Source organism: Aotus nancymaae, unplaced genomic scaffold (genome assembly GCF_030222135.1).
Source record: "Aotus nancymaae isolate 86718 unplaced genomic scaffold, 86718_ANA_hifiasm-v0.15.2.pri h1tg000036l, whole genome shotgun sequence".
Taxonomy (NCBI): domain Eukaryota; kingdom Metazoa; phylum Chordata; class Mammalia; order Primates; family Aotidae; genus Aotus; species Aotus nancymaae.
In genome coordinates, this window is record NW_026988450.1 from 79,350,239 (window position 1) to 79,376,271 (window position 26,033).

Here is a 26,033-nt window from a genome sequence, read left to right on the forward strand (position 1 = left end):
GGCATGTCCTCTAGACTCTTGGAGGCTATGTCCAAGGCAGCCTCTGATTTGATAGACAAAGGATACTGAGAATGTTTTCAAAGCCAAAGGTAAGTATTCTAAACCTGAGGATGAAATTTAATACCAATTAAGAAAGAGTGTCCAAGTATAGTAAGAACAAAATGAAACAAGCATACAAATAAATAAACACCATCCAGGGAGTCAGTCTGAAGGTGGCATGAACAAATGGACATGTTTTGCTGCACAATTATTTACCTGCATGGGCGTATTTGACAGTACAGCCATAAGAGTGAAAATATCATATCCTGATAATAGTCCTACACTTGATCTTGGAAACCAGGGTTGAAGAACTTACTGTCTTTTACTATTTTGGGTTTCTTAAGTAAGTTATTTAACATCTATGAGCTTCTAATACCTTGGATTTGTAAACCAAAGGTATCTGAGACAGGTCTCAATCAATTTAGTTTATTTTGCCAAGGTTAAGGACATGCCTGGAAAAAATAAACATGGAATCACAGAAAAAATATGTGGCCTGTACCTGCTCCAAAGATGATTTTGAGGGCTTCAGTATTTAAAGGGGAAAAGTAGGCTGTAGGAGAAAGAGGGAGGGTATGATAATCTACATGTTGCAAGAGAAAAGGAGCAGGTAGGGGAATAGATAATTATGTATCCCTCTTGTGCTCAGTAAATCTGGCACTTTAAATAAGATAAGGTGAACATACATCCTACCTGTGGAGATAGTTAACCTTTTATCTGTAGCTTCTGTTTAGTAACAAAAGAAAAGGCAGCTTATTAAATGACTCAGCTTTCAGCTTAATTTTTTTTCTTTTGGTGTAGTGAATTGGGGTCCTGAGTATTTATTTTTCTTTCATAGATTCAAAATGGAAGAGGTAATTCACCTTGTCTGTAATAAATGACACATAATAAGTGCTCAGTAAATAAATGTCTGACATCAAGCATTGCGATGTAATACCTTGCAATATATATTTATAAACTAAGTGCTCTAGCAAAATCAAATATTCTCATTTGCAGTAATCATTCAGATCCCTAGGACTTAAGAAAAATCCAGAGATGTGAGGAAAGGACTCTAAGCTTATCTATTTATTTTTAGTATGAAACACATTGCATCTATTTTAGTCTGGCCTAAAAAGTATGGCATCTCAAAATTTTGTGAAATGGTGAGGTACGTATTATTTGTGCCTACCACTATTCAGTTATTCAGTTTTTCCTTTTTTTTTCTTCGTCACTTTGGTAACTGGACTTTCCAATCCCCTTGCAGTTGGGCAGATTCATGTGACAAGCTCTGACCAATGAATCCAGAAAGGGAGTGGCTGTGCTGCTTTTATGTGGAGATTGTGAGAAGCTCCCTAACAATTCTCATACTCGACTTACTAACTTTATGGTGGTGATACAGTTTGAATGTATCCACCAAAAGTTCATGTGTTAGAACCTTAATTTCTTACAGGCAGCAGTGTTAGGAGGTGGAGACTAGTGGGAGGTGCTTTGGTTGTATGGCCTCCACTCTCATGAATGGATTAATGTGGTTCTTATATGAGTAAGCTAGTTTTTGTGAGAGGGGGTTAGTTATCATGAGAGCAAGTTGTTATAGCAAGCTTGGCTTCCTCTCTGGCCATGTGATATCTCCTACCATGTTATAAAGCAGCAGGAGGCCTGTCTGATGCTTGCGCTATGCTCTTGGACTTTCCAGCATCAGGACCATGAGCCAAAATAAGCCTTCATGCTTTATCAATTAACCAATCTGTGGTATTCTGCTATAGCAACAGAAAATGGACTAAGACAAATGGTATTCACTGATAAAGTTTAATATTGATTTGGCAGAGCTCTGAAGAGTTTTCCCAACTCAGGCTAGCATTGCAAAAATAAGCTTTTGCTGCTTAAAGTCTCAGATATGGGAGATTTTCTTAAGGTAACACATGTAGGCAATGCTCAGAATGCAGAAAGCTTGATACTCCAATGCTAAAGTACTCTTCCATGACTGCTGATACCAGACTGTAGTTAGAGCCTCTTTTGTTCATCCAAAATATGTCTTGACCCCTGCAAATCTTTGCTAAGGTGTGATTTTCTCTGTTAAAATCTGTTCCTGGATGGCAATTGTTTTGAATTTGCAAAAACACAAAGTTTACTTAAAGTAAAATCATAATGCTACTTTGTTTCTTTCTAATATGCTGTTTCCATTCTTTTAGTGTACTTCACAAAAGTTTATGATGATTAGTATCTCTCCCTCCCTATTTCAGAATGATGCAAAGACTTTGGAATTCTTTAACTCTTCCAGTCTCTCACCAATCACCTTATGTGTTGATTTTTATTATGAATTTCCCCTTGTTTTGATATTTCTAAGTTCATCAAAACCATTGTTCTCTGATTTTGCGTTGTTTAGGTTTACGTACAATTTTATCTTTTTTAATTGTACTTTATTATTTTCCTTTGCAGCATGTACCTTCCTTCCGGGTTTACTTTCTTACTTCGTGAAGTACATTGTTTAATGATTTATTTATTTATTTATTTACTGTGATGATGTGTTAGTGATTATGTCTCTCAAATTTTGTCTTACAACAGTCTTGAATGGCAGTTTAAGTGGGTATAGAATTCTAAACTGACAGTTTACTTCCCAAAAGTTTCAATAATATTATTTTGCTTTTTATTAGTTTCTAATGTTGCTGTAGAGATGATAATGTTGGTCTGAAACATATTCTTTCTTAGCGAATGTGGGATTTTTTTCCTCCCTCATTGCTTTGAAGATCTCCTCTTTGTCTTTGGTTTCCTGACTTTTTAAATAAGGTTTCTACATGTGTATCTTGTTTTGTTTATTTTTTAAATATAACTCAATGTTTTTCTTGATGTGAATATTCATTGTTTTGCTCAATTATGGAAAATTCGAGACATCATCATATCTTGTCTCGTTTCATTTGATCTGTTTTTTTCCTTGTGTAACTACTAATAGACAAGCTGGAATGACACAGTCTATTCAGTTGCTACCTCTTTGTTCTTTTTGAAGTGGTATGGTATTTTTCTCAGACCTATTTTTCATTACATGGCCCTCTCTAAAGGATTGTGTCTAATTTACGGTTTAACTTGTCCATTGAGTTTTCAACTTCAATAACTGCTTTGTTTCTTTACAGAAGTTCTATGTGTCTGTTCCCTCTTTCACAGTGTTTTTCTCTTATGTTTCTAATTTCTTGTTTTCTGACATTACTCATAGTTTGCTTGTCTATTATATGAAGAAGCAATCTAGCAAAGCATTAAGAAAACATTTTGAGGTCAGAATGCATGGTTTGAACCTCCAGCTTGCTATGTGTTAGCTGAGTTATCTTTAATTGAATAAACATGGACTTTTAAAGCCTCCCTTTCTTCAAATGTAAAATGAACATATTAACATAATCTGTTTTATGGAAATATTAGGTATTAACATTATATTTAAAATAATTAAAACAGCATGACATGTAATTGCTCAAAAACATTAGCTCTGTTTTTACCATCACCATTGTCAAAAATGTTAACTCTGCCAGGGACTTTTCAACTTGATTTGTGAACTCATCGTTAGCGAGGCTTTATCTTTCAGAATCCTGAGTCTTGGTATGGTGGGGTATTCCTAATGGTCATTTTTCATTTATTTCTCTCAAGCATCTCAGGAGGAATTTCAGGCTGGGTTCATCTTTTATTTTAGTTTATTGAGCTCTGTGTTGCTAAACTAAGGAGCAGTATTAATTGAGTCCCTAAACCTGAGGGTCTGCAGGCTCATATTAGGATTTGAGGTGGCCTAATAAATAGTAACAGTTGTTGATCTGTCTGTCTGCATGTCTCTCTGTCTTTCTGTATTTCATTAGATTTCTATTATCCTTGTTTTTCTCTCTACCTCTCCTGTTTTTCATTTTTGGTTTCATCTTATCACTTTTATAACCTTATTTCAAGTATCTATGAGTTTATGAGTTTATTTCCAGAGTCTAGCTCAATCTTTGCTACCGATACAAGGATTGAATAAATGAGCACATTTCCCCCTCTACAGAAGAGGCAATTTGCTGTTTTGAATCTTAGTTGAAAATGTACCCTTTATTAAAAGACACTTTACTAGCATAATCCTATTCTTATTCCTTCCACCATTACTTCTGATATGATAGCAGTTTCTTAAATGACTTCAATACTTATTCTCTGCCAAGAGTTTTTTTCTACAATGTATGCATAAATTCATAAAACCCTTATCACCATCCTAGAGGAAGGATACTATCATTAATGCCCTCTTACTGATGAATAAGCAGGAAAATTAAATAACCTGTTTTAGGTCAGTTTTTCTCAATTGGGAGTAGTTTGAACCTACTCTTATAAAGATATCTATCTCTTATAAAGATAAGAGAACATTTGGCAATGTCTGGAGACATTTTTGGTTTACACAGCAGGGGAGGGGGATGTTACTGGCATATGCTGGGTAGAGTCCAGAGATGTTGCTAAACATTCTATATTGTACAGGATTATGCTCTTAAAATATTATCTAGACTCAATGTCAAAAGTGTTGAAGTTGAGAAATACTGAGTTCAATAGAATACATGATCTTTTGTTTCATCACTTTTAACTTCACATATACTTTACTTTCATACCCATATATTTTTATTGTTTAAATCTGATCTGTCCTTCTTTATCTCTTAATGGGTGATTGTGACTAATTTATGTTTATGTCATTATTGATATAGTTGAATTTATATCTACCATCTTAATCATTGCAGTCTGCTACTTTAATCTTTTACTTCTTTCAAAAGCTGATATCCATATCAAGAACCATAAATCCTCCTTAATAACCTTGTGGATGATGGAAATACTAGAAGGTAAGAGATGTTAACTGAAAATGAAATAATTTGCAAGAGGAGAACCTTCCCTTTTGAGTATCTGTAAAATTAGGTTATTGGACTAGACAACTTAAAAATTCTAACACGAGGATGATATATAATAACATTGTCCTGCATTTGGGATTCATGCTAAATGAATACAGTCATACCCTACCTTATTGTGCTTTGCTTTATTGTGTTTTTCAGATATGTTTTTTACAAATTGTAGGTTTGTGGAAACCCCGTATCAAGCAAGTCTATTGGTGACATTTTCCCAGAAGCATTTACTCACTTTGTGTTTCTGTGTCACATGTTGATAATTTTTACAATATTTCAGACCTTTTTATTGTAATATCTGTTCTGGTGATCTGTGGTCAGTGATCTTTGATGTTACTACTGTAAATTTTTTGGATGCTGTGAACTGTGCCCATGTAAAATGATGAATTCAATCAATAAGAGATGTGTGGTTTTCAATGTTCCAATGACCAGTTATTTCCCCACCTCTCTCCCTGTTCTCAGACCTTCCTGGTCCCTGAGACAACAATCTTGAAATTAGGCTAATTAACAGTTGTACATGACCTCTAGGCGTACAAGTCAAAGGAATTGTCACAAGTCTCTCACTTTAAATCAAAAGCTAGAAATAATTAAGCATACTGAAAAAGGCATGTTGAAAGTTGAAACAGGCAGAAAGCTAGGCCTCTTGCACCCATCGGTTAGCTGAGTTGTGAATGTAAAGGAAAAGTTTTTGAAGGAAATTGAAAGTACTACTTCAGTGAATGCACAAATAATAAGAAAGTAAAACAGTCTTATGCTATTATGGAAAAAGTTTTAATGATCTGTCTAGAAGGTCAAACTGGCTACAACATTCCTTTAAGTTAAAGCCTAATTCAGAGAAAGGCCCTAACTCTCTTCAATTCTATAAAGGCCGAGAGAGGTGAGAAAGCTGAGAATGAAAAGTTGGAAGCTAGCAGAGGTTAGTTCATGAGGTTTAAGGAAAGAAGCCATCTCCATAAAATAAAAGGACAAGGTGAATAAGCAGCATGTGCCAACGGAAAAGCTGCACCCAGTCATCCATAAGATCTAGCCCAGGTCATTGACGAGTTGGCCACACTAAACAATAGATTTTCAATGTAGATGATGACATAGGCTTATATTGAAAGAAGATGCCATATAGGACTTTTATAGCTAGAGAAGAAAAGTCAATTCTTGGATTCAAAGCTTCACAGGACAGGAAGGCTGTCTTGTCGAGGACTAATGCAGCTAACTTTAAGTTGAAGCTAGGGCTTGTTTACCATTCTGAAAATCTTAGGGCCTCAAAGAATGATGCTAAATCTACTCTGCCTATGCTCTAGAATTGGAAGAACAAAGCCTGGATGACAGCACTTCTGTTTAAAGCATGGCTTGCCAAATGTTATAAGCCCACTATTGAGGCCTATGCCTCAGAAAAAAAAAAATTCCTTTCAAAATATTACTGACCATTGACCACAAACCTGGTCTACTGAGAACTCTCATGGAGAGGTAAAAGGAGATTGATGTTGTTTTCATGCCTGCTAACAGAACATCTATATACAACTTACAAGTCAAGGATTAATTTAGATTTTCAGGTCTTATTATTTTAAAAATACATTTCATAAGCTCCAGCTGCCATAGATAGTGATTCCTTTGAAGGATCTGGGCAAGTAAATCTTTTGGAAGAATTCACCATTCTAGATGCCATTAAGAGCATTCATGATTCATGGGAGGAGGTAAAAATATCAACATTAACAGAAGTTTGGGGGAAATTGATTCTAATCCTCATGAAGGACTTTGAGAGGTTCAAGACTTTAGAGGAAGAATGAACTGCAGATGTGATGGAAATAGCAAGAGAACTAGAATTAGAAGTGGAGCCTGAAGATGTGACTGAATTGCTGCAATCTCATGATAAAACTTGAACCATGAATATTGTTTCTGATGGGTGAAAAGTTGTTTCTTAAGATGAAATTTACTGCTGGTGAAGATGCTGTGAACATTGCTGAAGTAACAAGAAGAGATTTAGAGTATTACATAAACTTAGCTGATAAAGCAACAGCAGGTTTCAGAGGATGGACTCCAATTTTGTAAGTTATACTGTGGATATAATTCTATCAAACAGCATCATATGCTACAGAGAAATCTTTAGTGAAAGTAAAAGTCAATTGATGTGGAAAGTTTTATTTTTTTCTTATTTTAAGAAATTGCCACACCACTGCAGCCTTTAGCAGTCACCACCCTGATCAGTCAGCAGCCATCAACATCAAGGCAAGAGCCTCCATTGCCAAAACCTTCATGACTTGCTGAAGGCACAGATGATCATTACCATGTTTTAGCAATAAAATATTTTTAAATATAAGTGTATACATTGTTTTTGAGACATGATATCACTCTATCACCCAGGCTGGAGTGCAATGGTGTAATTTCGGCTCAGTGCAATCTCCACATTGTGGGCTCAAGGGATCTTCCAACCTCAGTCTCCCAAGTAGCTGAGACTACAGGTTTATGCCACCATGCCCAGGCAATTTGTGTGTGTGTGTGTGTGTGTAGAGACCAGATTTTTGTAATGTTGCCCACGTTGGTCTCAAACTCCTGATGTCAAGTGATGATCCTCAGGCCTCGACCTCCCAAAATGCTGGGATTTCAGGCATAAGCCACCGTGCCCAGCCAGTATATATATTTTTTAGACATAATGCTATTGCACACTTAATGTAGTATTGTGTAAACATAACTTTTACATGGACTGATAAACCAAAAAATTGTGTGACTTCCTTTATTATAATATTAGCTTCATTGAGGTAGCTTGGAACTGAACCTACAGTATCTCCAAGATATGCCTATAGACTTTAGCTGCTTTTTGCCACACACACAAACAAAAAGGGCAACTACATAAAATAGTATATGTGGTAATTTGTTTTACGTTTTTACTATCCATAACATCATGCTGTATATCTTAAATGTACACAATAACATTTACTTCTCAAAATCAGATATCAAAGTTTTTTGTAGCAGACTTTACTGCTGCTCATTGATTATCAATTGTGCCTCCTCCCCTATACACACAAATGCTTATACATTCTTTCAGATAGACAGAACCATATGGCTCTGTCTGGCCAAAAATCACTCTTGGACTGAAGCACTTAAGAGCTAGTTTGTGACCTTCCTTCTACCTGTTTTTCTTGTATAAGTAACAACTAAGACTCCTTTTGGGACGATAAAGCATTTGTTAGTCTGGGTCTCTAGTGACAATATTGGTCGGAGACCCTGAATGGCATCTTACATGAGTAAAAATAAACTTTTGTTGAGTTAAGTCACTGAGATTTTGGAGTTTGCTTTGTTATTGCATCACAGTCTATGTTATGACTTCTCAGTATCACAGCTGAGAAAAAGTTTGACTTAGAATTTTTTTCCAGCTTTACTGAGATATAATTGAAAAATAAAAATTGTATATATTCAAAGTGTACAATGTGATGATTTGATGTATATGTAGATTGTGTAATGATTGCCACACTCAAGTTAATTAACACCCTCACCTTTGTAAGGGAATAGAATGGTAGGTACGTAGAGATGGTGGTAAAATTATTTGTTACTTTCTTTGCATTTCTACATAATTTTGTTCTTACTTCACATATAGCATGTGCCTTAGTGAATTGCAGTGTGTATTTTTACATAGTACTCAATTCCACTAGACAGTAAAATTTTTGTTCAGGATTTTATGTGTAGATGATGCTTTATCTTTATAGTCAAACACCTGATATAGTTCTAGGCACACAGTAGATTCATGGATGTTGAGTAAAATAATGACTTTGTAAGTATACAAAAGCAACTGTCACAGGGTACTACACACAATTGGATGTTCAGCAAATAATTGGTTGAATGAATGAATGAATATCTGAATACATGAAAGAATGAAAGAGGCCACTTGTATTAGTCTGTTGTCATGCTGTTGATAAAGACATACCCAAGACTGGCTAATTTATAAAGTAAAGAGGTTTAATTGACTCAGAGGTGCACATGACTGGGGAGTAGAATTCACAGTCATGGTGGAAGGTGATTGAGGAGTACGGTCATGTCTTACATGGTGGCAGGCAAGAGAGCTTCTGCAGGGGAAGTCCTATTTATAGAACCATCAGATCTCATGAGACTTATTCTCTACCATGAGAACCGTATGAGGGAAACTGCCCCATCATTTAATTATCTCCACCTGTGTTCCTCCCATGACACATGGGAATTATGGGAGCTACAATTCAAGATGAGATTTGGGTGGGGACAGAGTCAAACCATATCACCACTATATACCAGGAAAGAGGGGTGAAGTTACTTAGCTATAGTAAGAGATGTGTCAGTGAACCAGCTGCTGCTCCCTGGTGGTGATGTCCTTGGTGGCAGTTGGGGAGGGGTAAAGGTTCTTTGGACACACCGAGGTGGGGGTGATTTACTTAGTGAGATACTTCCTAATATCTGCTGGCATGTGGCAGCAGATATTAGAAAAGAAGCTATTGTAACAAACTTTATAAGTCTAGGCTAAAGAAAAGCTGTCAGATTTGTATGAGGAAGACAGGCATAGAGAAGAAGGATAATGGTTCTGGAGTCTGAGCTAACCTGATCAGGTACTCCAGGTATGGCTTGAAGCCTTGGATGTGGCTATGTTCCAGGACATAGGAAGATAGCCTGGATAGAGTTCTGAGCCTGGCTACTGCTTTTGGGTCCAACTTCCAGACAATTTCTACTTTGCTACTAGGAATACTTCCAGATGTGGCTGCAGATGTTCCATTACTCAAGCTTCCTAAGTGAGTCAAGGCTGTCTATTTTTTATGCATCTACTCTGAGATTACTACTAGAAATAACTTTCTCCAACACTTGTATTATTTTTGTGTTTCGCTTCTGTTATTAACAGTTGTAAGATGATGTGCAATAGTGTGCTCAAGCATTGAACTCTGGGGACAGATAGGAGAAAGCTGGTCTGACCCTGAGCTTTGAGAGATGTGGGGTAGAGAATAAACTCTGGCTATACTAATAAAAGAGGCTCACGTTTACTGGACATTTCCTAGATTTTGGGAGCTCTGCTAAGGATATTTTCATAAAAAGAAGACTCCTGAATTTAAATCCAGTAGTGGGACTTTGTGAGAATCATTTAATCTTCCCAGGCCTCAGCCTCTTCATCTGAGAAATGGGGATAATGATTCTGTTACCTCATGAAGCTTCTATGAATATGAGTGAGTAAATGAAAAAGAAAAGCTTAGAACAATCTGGCAGATGGTGAGCCCTCAGTAAATGTTACTGATTTCTGTTGTTACTGTTTAATTCTCACCACAATTCAGTGGGTCCCATTGCTATTCTTACTTTTTCTATACAGAAATTGGGGAACAAGTTCATGAGGTCTGTTAGTGAGACCACTAGGACAGGAACCTAAGCCTTGTCTAAATTTGGAGCCTTGACTCTGAGCTACTTTACTAAGTTGGATTGTACCTTCCAAATTTATGGAACCTTAGATTGTGACCTTAATTGGAAACAGGGTCTTTGTAGATATAATTGGTTAAGATGAGATTATATTGGATTAGGATGGGCTCAAAATCCAATGTGACTGGTGTCATTATAAGAAAAAGAGGAGCTACACAGAGGCACTCCCCACTTAAAGGAGAAGGCCACTTAAAGAAAGAGGCAAGATTGGAGTGATGCATCAAGAAATTAAGGAACTCCAAGCATTGCTGGGAGCCACCAGAACCTAGCAGGAGGTATGAAAGGATTTCTTACACCTCAATTTCAGATTCTGGCCTCTAGATCTAAGAGAGAGCATTTGTGTTGTCTTAAGCCACCCAGTGTGTGCTAGTACCTTATGTCATCCCTAGGAAACCACGATTGCCACCATACTCCTTGCTAGACTGCTAGTCCAGCCCTGAATGGAGCTTCTGTTTTGGGGGATTGAGGGTCTGGGATTCTCTGTGTAGTCTTTCCTTGTCTGACTGGCAAGCCTATTTTTAACTTTAGCTTGTGAAGTTCACTTTGAGGGATTTTCTCACTTTTTAGTAGGAGTCAGACTTTACACCCCAGAATGCAAGTTTTAAAAATGACAGAATTGCAGAAAGGGCTTGTGAAGATGCCTAGAGGGTAAGAAAAGCTTTTTTCTTTGATTATTGAAGTCTTTGTGGAAAACTTAAATCATCATCATCAAAATAATTCCAAACATTATCATCTCAAGCACAATATTAAGCATATTAAATGAATTATTTAATTCCATTAAACAGCATGAGGTAGCTACTATTCCCCCCATTTTCTAGATAAGCACACTGGCTCAGAGTGCAAACAGTGTGTCACACTAGAGTGAAGGTCAACTGGGCCATGGCTCTTGCCCCATCCCCATAAATATCAATCTTGATGCATGGGAGCTTCTTTGGAAGCTTTGGCAGAGGTAAAATCACTGGAAATAGTCAAACTTCATTTGTACTTACTCGTCTATTTTCTCCATTATATTGGATGAGGATGAAAATTACTCCATCCACCTTGAGTCCAGCATGGTTTAGATGGTTAGAACTTAGGAAAATCAAATTGCTTTATTCAGTTTGAGAAGCTATAAGATAAAAGAAAATGAGAGAACAATAATTGGAGGTTAGTTTGAAATCAGAGGTTAGTACTTTTGCATATTTCACTAAGAAAACATCAAGATGATGTTACAGTGCTTCTGCAGTTCAATATAGGCAAAAAGTTTTCATACAACATTAACGAAGTTTTTAAACTAAGAAAGAAAATGACAATATAGTGAGTACCTTTGAAGTGCCAGGCTCTACTACAACCTTCAAGGTAGGCATCAAATATCCCTGTTTTATAGATAATGAAAGAGGGACTTGGAGATGTTATGTGAGCTGCATTAGGCAAAAAAGTCCTCATCTCTCTGACTCCAAATGATACGTATAAGTAATATGCACTTGGCACTTATGTTCCAGAAATTATTTTAAAGGATTTAGCATAGATTGACTCATTTTATCCTCACAGCAACCCTAGGAGATATATTTTGTTATTATCCCTGTTTTAAAATGGAGACTGCATAATATTTAATATGGTTTGACTGTGTCCCCACCCAAGTCTCATCTTGAATTGTAGTTCCCATAATCCCCATGTTGTGGGAGTGACCAGGTGGATGATAATTGAATTATGGGGGCAAATTTTTTCCTGAGCTGTTCTCCTAATAGAGAATAAGTCTCATGGGATCTCATGGTTTTATAAAAGCAGTTCCCCTGCACATGCTCTCTTGCCTGCTGCCATGTAAGACTTGGCTTTGCTCCTTCTTCACCTTCTGCCATGACTGTGAATCTTCCCCAGCCATGTGGAACTGTGAGTTCATTAAATCTCTTTTTCTTTATAAAATACCCAGTACTGGTATAGCTTTATTATCAGTGTGAGAATGGACTGATATAGTGTTTCATGGTGTATTATAGTGTTTCATGGTGTATATGTACCACATTTTTCTTTATCCAGTCTACCATTGATACACCATGGAACACTATGCATCCATGAAAAAGAATGAGATCGTGTCTTTGCAGGGACATGGATGGAGCTGGAGGACATTTTCCTTAGCAAACAAACACAGGAACAAAAAACCAAATACCACATGTTCTCACTTATAAGTGAGAGCTAAATGATGAGAACACATAGGGACACACAGAGGGAAACAACACAGGCTGGGGACTTTTGGAAGGTAGAGGGTGGGAGGAGGGAGAGGATAAGGAAAAATAACTAATTGGTACTATAGTGGCTTAATACCTAAGTGATGAAATAATTTGTACAACAAACTCCATGACAGAAGTTTACCTATGTAACAAACATGAACTTGTAACCCAGAACTTAAAAGTTAAAAATATCTAAAATTACACATTTAAAGAAATAAACAAATAAAATGGAGGCATTCAGATGGATTAAATTACTGTCCCAGATCACCATGTGGCAGAACCAGGATTTGAACTCAGGTGGCATGTTCCAGAGCCTGTGCTCTTTGACCTTTTATGTCCTCAAACAAGCAGCATACAGTTGAAATTAGGAGCAGCAACTGTAGCAGTAAAAGTAAAAAAAATAATAATGTGTAGTTGGGGTAAGAAACTTTTGTTACTCAGAACTTCTTTCAGATAGTCTGTCCTGACATGAGAGGATGGTAGGGGAGTAGGGCAGATCATAGAGATAGAAGAACTAGAATTTCCTAGTAGGGAGAGATGGGCTAACTAGGAGGGACAGGAGTAGGAGAGAGGGCCTAGAGAGGCATTTCTGTGCACTATCATAGTTTAACAGTGTTGGGACAAACACTGAAAAGAAGCTGGAGTAGACGTAGGGCTGGCCAGAAGCAACACTGGAGGAGGGCAGAGCCCAAGATGAGAAAGAGATCAAGAAAATGCAATTGTCTTGAAATTAGGAGAAAATCTTTGAGAAAGGCACAGAGTTTGAGAGGTGATGGCTCTGGTGTTGAGAGAGCTGAAGGAAATGCACCAGGTTTTCAAGGGTACAGGAAAGCCCACTGACTGACCTCCTGTGATGCAAATAGTAGTCAGATAGGGATCAACCGATTCATCTAGGACTCTTGCTATAATTATTTATTAAGCTTTTTTTCCTCTGTGGAACCATTATCTTCTTAATCATGTCATGTTCTCTTACAGCCGAGGACTTGGGAATGGTGGAGTGGGAAAGAAAATGAACATATTTTCAATGACTGCTATGTGTTACCATTCTAGGTACATTGCATAATTCAGTCCTACTTAGAACAACCAACGCTACTAAGTAAGAATAATTATCCCAATTTGACAGGTGAGAATAATCAATTTCAAAGAGGTTAGTTGACTTTCCTAACATCATTGAGCTAAGTGACTTGCCCCAGATTAGAAAAAAAACTATTTTAAAATTCATATGGAATAAAAAAAGAGCTCGTATAGCCAAGATAATCCTAAGCAAAAAGAACAAAGCTAGAGGCATCACCCTACCCAACTTCAACCTGTATTACAAGGATACAGTAAACAAAACAGCATGGTAGTGTTACCAAAACAGGCACATAGACCAATGGAACATAACAGAGAACTCAGAAATAAAACTGAACGTCTACAACCATCTGATGTTTGACAAACCTGGCAAAAATAAGAAATGGGGAACTGACTCCCTATTTAATAAATGGTGCTGGGAGAACTGGCTAGCCATATACAGAAAATTGAAAGTGAATCCCTTCTTACACCTTATACAAAAATTAACTCAAGATGGATTAAAAACTTAGATGTAAAATCCAAAACTGTAAAAACCCTAGAAGAAAATCTAGGCAATACCATTCAGGACATAGGCATGGGCAAAGATTTAATGATGAAATAGCCAAAAGCAATTCCAACGAAAGCAAAAACTGACAAATTGGATCTAATTAAACTAAAGAGCTTCTGCACAGCAAGCAAAACTACCATGAGGGCAAACAGAAAACCTACAGAATGGGAGAAAATTTTTGCAATCTATCCATCTGACAAAGGTCTAATATCCAGAATCTACAAGGACCTTAAGCAAACTTGCAAGAAAAAAGCAAACAATCCCATTAAAAAGTGGGCAAAAAATATGAACAGATGTTTCTCAAAAAAAGATATGCATGTGGCCAACAAACATATGAAAAAAAGCTCAACATCACTGATCATTAGAGAAATGCAAATCAAAATCACTGTGAGATACTATCTCATGCCAGTCAAAATGGCAATGATTAAAAAGTGAAGAAACAGATGCTGGTGAGGTTGCAGACAAATAGGAATGCTTTTACACTGTTGGTGGGAATGTAGATTAATTCAACTACTGTGGAAGACAGTGTGGTGATTCCTCAGAGATTTAGAACCAGAAATACCATTTGACCCAGCAGACCCATTGCTGGGCATATACCAAAAGGAATATCAATCATTCTATTATGAAGATACATGTACATGTATGCAGCACTATTCACAATACCAAAGACATAGAATCAACCAAAATGCCCATCAATGATAGACTGGATAAAGAAAATGTGGTACATATATGCCATGGAATACTATGCAGCCATAAAAAGAATGAAATCATATCCTTTGCAGGGACATGGATGAAGCTGGAAGCCATTGTCCTCAGCGAACTAAGGCAAGAATAGAAAACCCAATACCGCTTGTTCTCATTTATAAGTGGGAGCTGAATAATGAGAACACATGAGGCCAAGGAGGGGAACAACACACACTGGTGCCTGTTGTGTGAGGGCGGGGGAGGAAGGCATTAGGGAAAAGAGCTAATGCATGCTAGGCTTGATACCTAGGTGATGGGTTGTTAGGTGCAGCAAACCACCATGACACATGTTTACCTATGTAACAAACCTACACATCCTGCACATGTAGCCTGAATCTTTAATAATAATAATAATTAAATAATTAAAAACAAATAAATACATAAAAAGAAAATAACTTGCCCAAGAAGTTGAAAAAGAGGTTTGATGACTTTCCCAAGGTCCCTCATTTTTCAGGCCTCAAGGTTACACTCTTCTCTTTCTCCATTGCTACCTTCTCATATCCCAGAGCCTCTCTTTTTTTCCTTCAGTACCAACACAGAGCTGAATTCTTCCTAGATACTCAATAAGAATTTCTCCTAATTGAGTAACTGTGAGAGGACCAAGGTCAGCACCAGGATGGGCTTTTGCCATTTTTTATTTTCTAGAAGTTTATTCAGGAGGGACCCTAGATATCCTGAAAACAAAAGCTAATTCAGGTAATAATTTTGCCTCTAATAATGCTAATTTTACGTAATTCCCTCCCAAGCTCTCAAGGTCCCACTCACTGAAGTGTGCTCATTTTCTTATTAGCTATTCCTGGAGGTATTTCAGAGTTGATAGAAGAACCATAATGATCAAGTAGATTTTGACCAGATGCCTGTAGAGTATGAAAATTCTGCTTCATTGTCTCTCTTGCTTATCTGTGACTTGGTAAAAAGGTCACCACTTTTCTAGGCCTCAGTATCTTTTCAGGATAATCAAGATTTTAATGCTTTCATTAATTTTTAATAAAATGTACTTAAGTGAATCTTTAAGGTTTCTACCTGAGGGGAGGGCAAATTCTGAGGTTTTTAATTTTTTTAATCAGCTCTTTCAAATTATAATGGATACAGAAGGAACTGTGTATATTTCATGTGTAAAATTTGATGCGCTTGGACATATGCATCACCATATGGTGATACCATTGTGATATCATCACCACACTTAAGGTAGCAGACAAAACCGACACCTCCCAAAGTGTTCTTACCACAAAAACAACAGGAAAACAAAAACAAAGAGATACAAGGAAACATCGGGAAATCCTGCAAGATGGAGGCAGACACCTGCTTTGGAGTCCTGGCTGTTTAAGTCCTTGTCTGTATAAATTGGATTCTTGAATATATTCTTAACCTTCTACCACTTCTATTTCCTTAATTGTTAAAGTGATTTTAAAATCCACCCTCCAGATTATGAATGGCACCTTCTGGAGTTTTGCAATGAGAACCCTGGAAAACATTTCTACCCTGGACCTCTGCACTGTCTTTCTAGGTGATGTCTCCACCCAAGGTCATATCATAATGCTGATCTTTCATTACACCTGTATTAGTCCATTCTTGCACTGCTATGAAGACATGTCTGAGACTGATTAATTTATAAAGGAAAGAGGTTTAAATGACTCACAGTTCCACAGGGCTGGGAGGCCTCAGGAGACTTATAGTCATTGCAGAAGGGGAAGTAGCCATGTCCTTCTTCACAAGGTAACAGGAGAGAGAAGAATGAGCAAAGAGGAAAAGCTCCTTATGAAACTATCAAATCTTATGAGGACTCATTGACTATCATGAGAACAGCAGTATGGAGGTAACCATGCCTGTGATTCAATTACTTCCCACCAGGATCCTGCCATGAAGTGTGGGGATTATGGGAACTACAATTCAACATGAGATTTGGGTGGGGACACAGCAAAGCCATATCAACACCACAGCTAGGAGCACATCAAAAAATGGATCAGATCCCATCCCTCTCCTGCTTAAAGTTCTCTGACTGAAAGTAAGGTGACTGCAGAAGCAGGCACTATGCATTCCCCCAGAGAGGATTAAATCAGTGTCTGGCATTGTCTGCTGGAGTTAGTTTAATGAAGTTTACAGTTTCTCCAAGCCTCAGTTTCTGCATCTGTAAAATGGGAGCAGCAACACTTCTTTTGGAATAGCTATGCTCACACAGCCTGCTGTTGACTTACTGAGGCAGTTGTTAGCCTGTATTATTATTGTTTCTTTACCTGACTATTATCACTGTGGTGATCTAAGTTGCACTAGGACAAGGTACATATCAACTGTTTGCTTCTATCTCCCCAAATATCTAGCACCGGGCCTGAAACAGAATAGTATTTAACTGATATTTTTAGACTGTCCACCTGAAGTCTCTAATACCAAGGATTGTGTCTTATGAACCACTGTCTGTCTAGTTCCTGGTACACATCCCAAAGGTTATTTTGTCTCTCCCTTTTCTTTCCCATTGTTGAGATCTCTGTAGTGGCTCTCTTGGAAACAGCAAATCAGGACAAGCACAGCTCAGAAGGTTTGAGAGACAGAGCACAGGCTACGCTGGTAGAGCAGTTTCAGACTCATCGTGTTTAGGGGTGGTGAATTCGTTTCCTATTGCTGCAAAGCAGACTATCCTAAACTTAGTAGTTTGAAAGAATTAGCATTTATTATTTATTTTCTCAGTTTCTGTGGATCTAGAGTCTCGACATAGATTAGCTGGATCTTCTGCTTCAGAGTCTCACAAAGATTGAATCAAAGTATCAGCCAGGACTGCATCTCATCTGAGGTTCAACTGGGGAAGGATCTGTTTCCAAGCTTATGTAGTTGTTGACAGCATTCAATTTCTTGTGAGCTGTTGGTCAGAGGTCACCTTCAGTTTCTAGAGGTCTCCTTCAGCCCTTCCCTAGATGTGTCCTGTTTGTCCCTAGAGATCCAGTTTCTACTGGCTTGGTGTCCTAGGAAGCTGACTTCTGTAGAGTGCATCAACTGAGCTCTTTGCTATCCAACTTCTGGTTGGGTTTGACCAATGAGGGAAACTGGCAGGAAATATAGAGAAGGAGGAGGCTGCATTTGTGTCAATTCCCCTCGATTCTTCTCTCCCAGGCCTTGAGTTGCCTGTTTATTTCTAAGCAAACATTACAGAATTATTTTCTCCAGGTACCCTCAGCTCCAGCTACTGTGCCTGGATTCTTGTAACTGCTTTTCCCCCCTTCCACTTAGGGTGCAATGCCTCCTGTTGTTTTTTACCCCAGGGGGGGCTTCATCATTTCTGTCAATTTCCCTTAATCTTCTCACATCTTTAAAAATATTCTCCTTATTAATTTTCCTTATTTACCCCATTTGCCTGTGCTAATTGGCCAGGACCCTGATATAACCTCCTTTGACAAAAGCATCCTGACTTTAATCAACTACAGGTTCAGTACCCCTTATCCAAGATGTTTGAAACCAGAAGTGTTTCAAATTTTGGATTGTTTTTATTTTGGAATAGTTGCATTATACTTACTGGTTCAGCATTTCTAATAAAAAAAATCCCAAACCATCTACTACAGCATAGCTATCCCTATAGCTCTTAGTTACAAATATCAAACAGAAAGAAACAAGGTCAGCAATAGTTGGTTAAAAACTGCCTTGCTTTGAAACAATCTTTACATTTTTCTTATAAGTAAGAGTAAGCACCTACCACCATCACATCTCTTAGCGTAATTCTCCTTTATGCTAGACTTAGAGAATATATGGACTTTTTACTGACTTTAAAAATTAAGTATAATGGTAGGCTATATTATTATACATAAACTTCATTTCTAAAGGAGTCATTAGATTTATTTGTAATAAGATAGGAGTGTTGGATCTGATGAGGCTGTTAACTCCTCTATTTGATACATCTGTATATTTCATGTTTCCTTGACTGTGGCTGTCATACAGCAGGAGCTCAGTAAGTGTTAAAGAACTGAGTGAGTGAGTGGATAAATTACCTGCCTGCAACATTAGTATAAGTTGCTTGGTAGACACTGCTGTGTGTTATTTAAATGGCAAGTCTTTAGGCAGAGATCGCCATCTCTACATCACTGACTTCTGGGATTGGGGACAATTTATGCAACATTCTATTCCCTGTGAATAAGGGAAATTCTACACTGAGAGAACTTTTGCAGGTGGCCTTTCTTGGGAGATGAAACACTTTCTTGTTTTCTCAGTGTAAATCTATTAAGGAAAGGATTGCACCTTGATATTAATGAGCTCAGGAATGGAACCTAAAAACAACACAAAACAAGCAAAGAGTTCCTAGTATCATTTGGGTATACAGAAGTGTCCCTTGAAGGGGAGATTTATATATCCCTGAAGAGTGTATCTTCCAAAACCTCTAGTGGTTGCATGGAGGCACAAATAGTACTAAACCCTATATTTTCTTTTTTCTTATCCATATGATCAAGTTTAATTGATACATTAGGTACAGCATTAGATTAACAGCCATGATAAAATAGGATAATTATAATTAAATACTGTGATAAAAGTTATGTGAATTGTGTGTGTCTCTTTCTCTCTCAAAATGTTTTACTGTGATATCCCTGGGGTAATGGGAACTACAGAAAGCAAAGCCATGGATAAAGGGTGATACAGTTTGGCTGTGTCCTCACCCAAATCTCATCTTGAACTGTAGCTCCCATAATTTCCACATGTTGTGGGAGGGACCCAGTGTAAGGTAATTGAATCATAGGGGCAGTTTCCCCTATATTGTTCTCGTGGTATTGAATACATCTCACAAGATCATATAGTTTTATAGGGGAAACCTCTTTTGCTTGGTTCTCATTCTCTCTTCCCTGCTGCTATGTAAGATGTGACTTGCTCCTTCTCGCTCTCTGCCACCATGATTGTGTGGCCTCCCTAGCCATGTAAGACTGTGCCAATTAAACATGTTTCCTTTATAATTACCCAGTCTCAGATGTCTTTATTAGCCATGTGAGAACAGACCGATACAAAGGGGAACTACTGTATGCTGCTCCTAGGGACCACTGATTTGCCCACTGCTTAGACTTCTTTCCTGTGCATGCCTTCAGTTGCTTCCTCTATTTTTCTCTGGAAATGATTTCACGTCCCCCATATTCATCAGTACTCCCCAACTAGCCCAATGTGCCTCTTGGGAAGTGACACTGCTTTCTGTCTTGTGTCTCTGAGGTTGTGTGTCTCCAGGAGATTTGTACTAGCTGCTAGATGTGCAACGAATGCTTGTAGGTAAATCTTAAACTAGGAAATGGTCTTGGAATCTCAGCCTTTCCATGTTTTCAAAGAATAAATTGGGATTTACATAGCTGTGATTACTTGCTTCAGGTTATAGAGATGGTTAGTGACAGAGCTGGACCAAAAAATCTTGAATCAGGATTCTCCGTATATAAAATGTTATGCTTTAGAGGGAGGAGATTACGAATAAAGTATTTTTTATACTAAAATGTAAAGATGTGATTTTTCTGGTTAATAAAAATTCAAAATATACATTATATGTATACTAAACTTATACACATAATACATTCATAATTATAGTTTTCATTTAAAATAATACAGTACACTGAAAGGCCCTATCAAAGTATGGAGATAATTTGCATAAAATATACTTATTAAGTATGAAAAGGAAACAGGAAAAATGAAAGAAAATGAAAAGAAGAAAAGAACTCAATGTGCCAAGTAATTTACATACTGAAAGCAACTTTCTTTGAATTGAACATAGAAATGTATGTAAATTGGTGTGCCTATTTAAGAAAAAGATATGCAAATAGATGTCCACAGAAATCTGCTACCCTTCATGTTGAAGTGAAAACAAAATGCTTAATTTTTGCTCAAATTAATATTTTTTCTTTCCAGAAGATCCCCTCTGGAAGATCTAGGGACAAATTCTTCTGTGTCTAGCATTTGCCCATTCATTCATTTTGTCTTACACGATTCTGAGCCAGGCATTATACAGGGTGCTGAAGTTACAAAGGTGAGTAAGACACAGAAAGTTCTAGTCCTTGAGGAGCTCAAAACCTAATGAGGACAAAGATGTAAATGGACACTTATGACCACTGGGATCCGTATGCACCGGGAATACATGTGCTCAATTTACAAATGCACTTGGGATACATATGTTGTTATATATGTACTAGAAATAAAATGGCAGTGATGCATCTAATAAGGTTGACAGTGACTCTATTGATATCTCTTGTATTCACGATGTCTCCATGACTGCCAGTGACCTTCTCTGTCAACTTCCCCATTTTTCTTTGAGTGCCCTTCTCTTGTTGCTTCTCTATCTTTTCTAAGTCCTCATTTTGGATTCAACATTTTCAAGTGTCTTCTGACTGTCTTTAAGCCTAACCAATATCTGTGTAGTCTTTCTAAGCGTATTCCTCTACAATTCTATATTGATCTTTCTATAAACCAGGTCACAGGAATGAAACTAAAAGAAAAAAAGGAGGGAAAAAAAGGAAATATATTTCTCTTGAAGAATTTGCTTTCAAAAGGTATGAAATTTGGAGGAGACAGGAATTCAAAATTTCATTTAGTATCTTCATAATTATGTGATCATGAGTAAGTCACAACTACTTTTGAATAAACCAGAGGGAATGCTACATATCTTGAAGGGTCGTGATGAAGACTACATGAGATAATATAAGTTAGGCAAATTAATATTTCCATCCTAGGCTCTTCCCTAAAACTCCAGGCTTATATAAACAACCTACTCTGTGACATCTCTACTTGAACATCTTAGATTAATCTCAAAACATATCTAACATTGAATTGCTGATCTTCTCCTACAAAGTTGTTCCATGCATCGCCTTACCTATATTCTGTTAATAGCCTCTCTATCCTTCTAGTTGCTCAGGCCAAGCCCTTGGAGTCATCTTCCATTCTTATCTTTCTTTCATATCTCACATGTAATAAATAAGAAAATCTCATTGTCACCTCCTTCAAAACACAACCAGAATCCAATCATTTTTTATGAACTCCACTGCTATCATCATGGCCAAAGTCACAGTCTCTCACCTCAGTTATTATGATAGCCTCCTCACAACTCTTCCTACCTTGAAAATGATGCCTGTAAATACACACACCTAGGATTACAGGTTGGTTCCAGACCACCGTAATAGGGCAAACATCTCAATAGGTGGGTAACAGAAATTTATTGGTTTTTCAGTGCATATAAAAGTCATGTTTACACAATACTGTAGTCTATTAAGTATGCACTAGCATTGTGTCTAAAAAGCAAATTTATACATGCCTTAATTAAAAGTACGTTATTCCTAAAATATATAATGATAATCTGAGCATTCAAGTCACAATCATTTTGTTGGTGGAGGGTCCTGAGTTGATGTGGATGGCTGCAGACAGATCAGGGTGGTAGTTGCTGAAGGTTGAGGTGGCTGTGTCAATTTCTCAAAATAAGACAATGACATTTGCAGCATTGATGGACTGTTTTTAAAAAATTTTTTCACCAAAGATTTCTCTGTAGCATGTGATGCTGTTTGATATTGTTTTACGCACAGTAGAAGTTCCTTCAAATTTGCAGTCAATATTAAACCCTGATGATGCTTTATTCAGTAAGTTTATGTAATATTCTGAATCCTTTCTTGTTATTTCAGCAATGTTCACAGCATCTTCACCAGGTGTAGATCGCATCTCAAGGAGCCACTTACTTTCTCCCCCATCATCCATAAGAAGTAACTCCTCATTGATTTAGGTTTTATCATGGGATTGCAGCAAGTCAGTTACATCTTCAGGCTCCAGGATTTGTTTTTTTGGCTTGTTTGTTTGTTTTTGAGACAGGGTCTAGCTCTGTCACCCAGGCTGGAGACAGTGGTATGATCTTGGCTTACAGCAACCTCTACTTACAGGGCTCAAGCCATTCTTCCAAGTAGCTGGGGGTATAGCTGTGCACCATCACACCTGGCTAATTTTTTTTTTTTTTAATTTTTGTAGAGATGGGATTTCACCATGTTTCCCAGGGTGGTCTCGAACTCCTGAGCTCAAGCAATCCTCCCACCTGGGTCTCCCAAAGTGCTGGGATTACAGTAGTGAGCCACTGTGCCTGGCCTCAGGCTTCACATCTTATTCTAGTTCTTTTGCTATTTCCATCATATCTGCAGGGTCTTCTTCCACTGAAGTCTTGAACTCCTCAAAGTCATTTGTGAGGATTTGAATCAACTTTTTCCAAACACCTGCTCATGTTGATATTTTGACTTCCTCCCATGAATCATGAATGTGCTTAATGGCATCTGGAACACTGAATTCTTCCCTGAAGGTTATCAAATTACTTTGCCCAGAAGCATTAGAGTAATCACTCCTTATGGTAGCTACAGCCTTACAGAATGTAATTTTTAAATAATAAGATTTGAGACTTGATCCTAAATCCATGGATTGTAAACAGATATTGTGTTAAAATACATGAAAAAAAGTTAGTTCCTTTGTACATATCCATCAAAGCCCTTAGATGACCAGGTGCATTGTCAATGACCAGTAATGTTTTGAAAGGAGTGTTTTCTTTTTTGAGCCATAGATCTCAACAATAAGCATAAAATATTCAGTAAACCAAGCTGTAAACAGATGTGTAGTCAGCCAGGCCTTGTTTTTCCATTTATACAGCAGAATCTGAGTAGACTTAGCATCATTCTTAAGGGCCTTACAATTTTCTGAATGGTAAATGTGTATTGGCATTGAATGAAAGTTACCAGCTGCATTAGCCCTTAATAAGAAAGTCAGCCAGTCCTTTGATGTTTTGAAGCCAAGAATTGACTTTTCTTCCCTAGGTATGAAAGTCCTACATAACGTCTTCTTCCAGTATTAGGCTGTTTTGTCTGCATTGAAGATCTGTTATTAGTGTAGGCACCTTAATCAATTATTTTAATTAGATCTTCTGGAGAACATGCTGTGGCTTCTCCATTGGCACTTGACGCATTGCCGTGTACTTTTATGTTATGAAGACACCTTCTTTTCTTAAACCTCATGAACTAATCTCGTCTAGCTTTTAAGTTTTTTGTGTGTGTGTGTTTGTTTTTTTGTTTTAGCTTCCTCACCTCTCTCAGTCTTCATAGAATTGAAGAGAGTTAGGGCCTTGTTCTGGATTAAGTTTTGGCTAAAAGGAATGTTGTGGTTGGTTTGATCTTTTACCCAGACCATAAATTTCTCCATATCAGCAATGAGGCTGTTCTGCTTTCTTATCCTTTGTGTATTCACAGGAGTGGCACTTTTAATTTCCTTCAAGAACTTTTATTTTGCATTGACAACTTAGTTGACTGTTTGGCACAAGGGACCCGACTTCCAGCCCATCTTGGCTTTTTACATGCCTTCCTTACTAAGTTGAAATATTTCTAGGTTTTGTTTAAAGAGAAGACATGAGAGTCTTCTGTTCACTTGAATAGCTATAGGCCATCTTAGAGTTATTATTGGCCTCATTTCAAGATTGTTGTGTCTCAGGGAATAGGGAGGCCCGGGAAGAGGAAGAGAGATGTCTGTGTGCGGGGAAGGAACCAATCGATGGAGCAGTCAGAACACACATAACATTTATTGATTCTGTTCATTGTCTTATATGGATGTGGTTAGTGGCATCCCAAAACAATTACAATAGTAACAGCAAAGGTCACTAATTGGAGATCTCCATAACAGATATAATATTAATTTTAAAAATCTTGAACTATTGCAAGAATCACCAAAATGTGACATAGAGACAGAAAGTGAGCATATACTATTGGAAAAATGGTGCTGATAGACTTGCTCCACACAAGATTGCTGCAAACCTTCAATTTGTAAAAAACACAATTCTGTGAACAGCCATGAAAAGAAGCAACATAAAATGAGTTATGTCTATAGTTGGTTCTCAGGAGAGAAGACAATGTGATATTTCAAAATCTTAAGTCAGATCATGTCACTTCTCAAATCCTGCAATGACTCCCCATTTCATTCAACATGAAACAAACCTTCACAATGACCAATGGGGCCTCTGTGAAGTGGCCCCTCATGCCCTCTCTGACCTCAGCCCTCTGCTGTCTCTCTGGCCTTGCAGTTTCTGATCTGGCCATCTTGATTCCTCACTGTCCCTTGATTTGCCCACACAAGCAGCTGCTGTGGGACCTTTGCACCAGCTGTCCCTCTGCCCAGCACTCCCTCTTTTTCATGTAGTTGAATGGCTCATTTTTCCACCTTTTTCAAGTTTTTGCTCAGATTTCACCTTCTCAATGAAACCTAATGGGACCACCAAATACAGCAGTTCTCTTCCCAGTCCTCTTGATTCCCCTGTGTTGTGTTGTTTTTTAATAACACCTAGCCTCTTTTTAATGAGGTAGAAAATGTATTCATTTAGTTTTTTTTATTTTTAATTGTATATTACCCCCCACAACATGAAGTCACTCCCACCATGGGCAGTGATATTTGTGTGTTTTGTATATACTAATATGACTAAGTCTATGTCTATAAACATATTCGGAGCTCTATAAATATTTGCCAAGTGAGAGTACCTGGCTTACAGCAAGAGCTCAATTATGACCAGTTTTCTCTTTCCTGTCTCATCTGCAAGTGAAAAGCTACAGAATGTTTGTTAGAGTCAAAAGAAGAGATGTCACCGGCTGTCTTTCCTCCCTGTCCTTGCTGTTGACAAGTCCCCATTCAGTATGGGGAATTGTCACTGCTCCTGAGATGACATTTTCCACCTGGGGAGACATTCGTTGTTCCTGGCGTGGATTCATCTCACATTAGGACAAATGCCATGCCTCTCCTCCTCTTCGTACCAGATGCCACGTTCCACTGCATGTCATGAACAGAAGTCTTGTACTCCTCACCAGGAAAACACTGATCCTCTTTTCTGTTTCCCCTTTGCATTGGCAGACTGTCATCCAGGCCCTGAGTTTCACAGTTTTTCTTTGTTGGAAGGAGTTTCTTTGCTTACGTGTGAGAAGTTTTTGCCTTCCTGGTTACATCCATTGTGGCATCTGAGACTATTTGGGGTGTCTCTGCCAGGACTTAATCTTCCTGACATAGGCCTTGCAAAAGACAGGATGCATGGTGGACTATCACTAACAGTACGTTGGCCAAACAATGAATGTCATATTGTAGTTTACAAAGCCCCTTTCTATTTATTTACTTACTCATTTGGTCCTGCTTTTTTATATATAAATTCAACTTTTATTTTAGATGCAGGTGGTACAT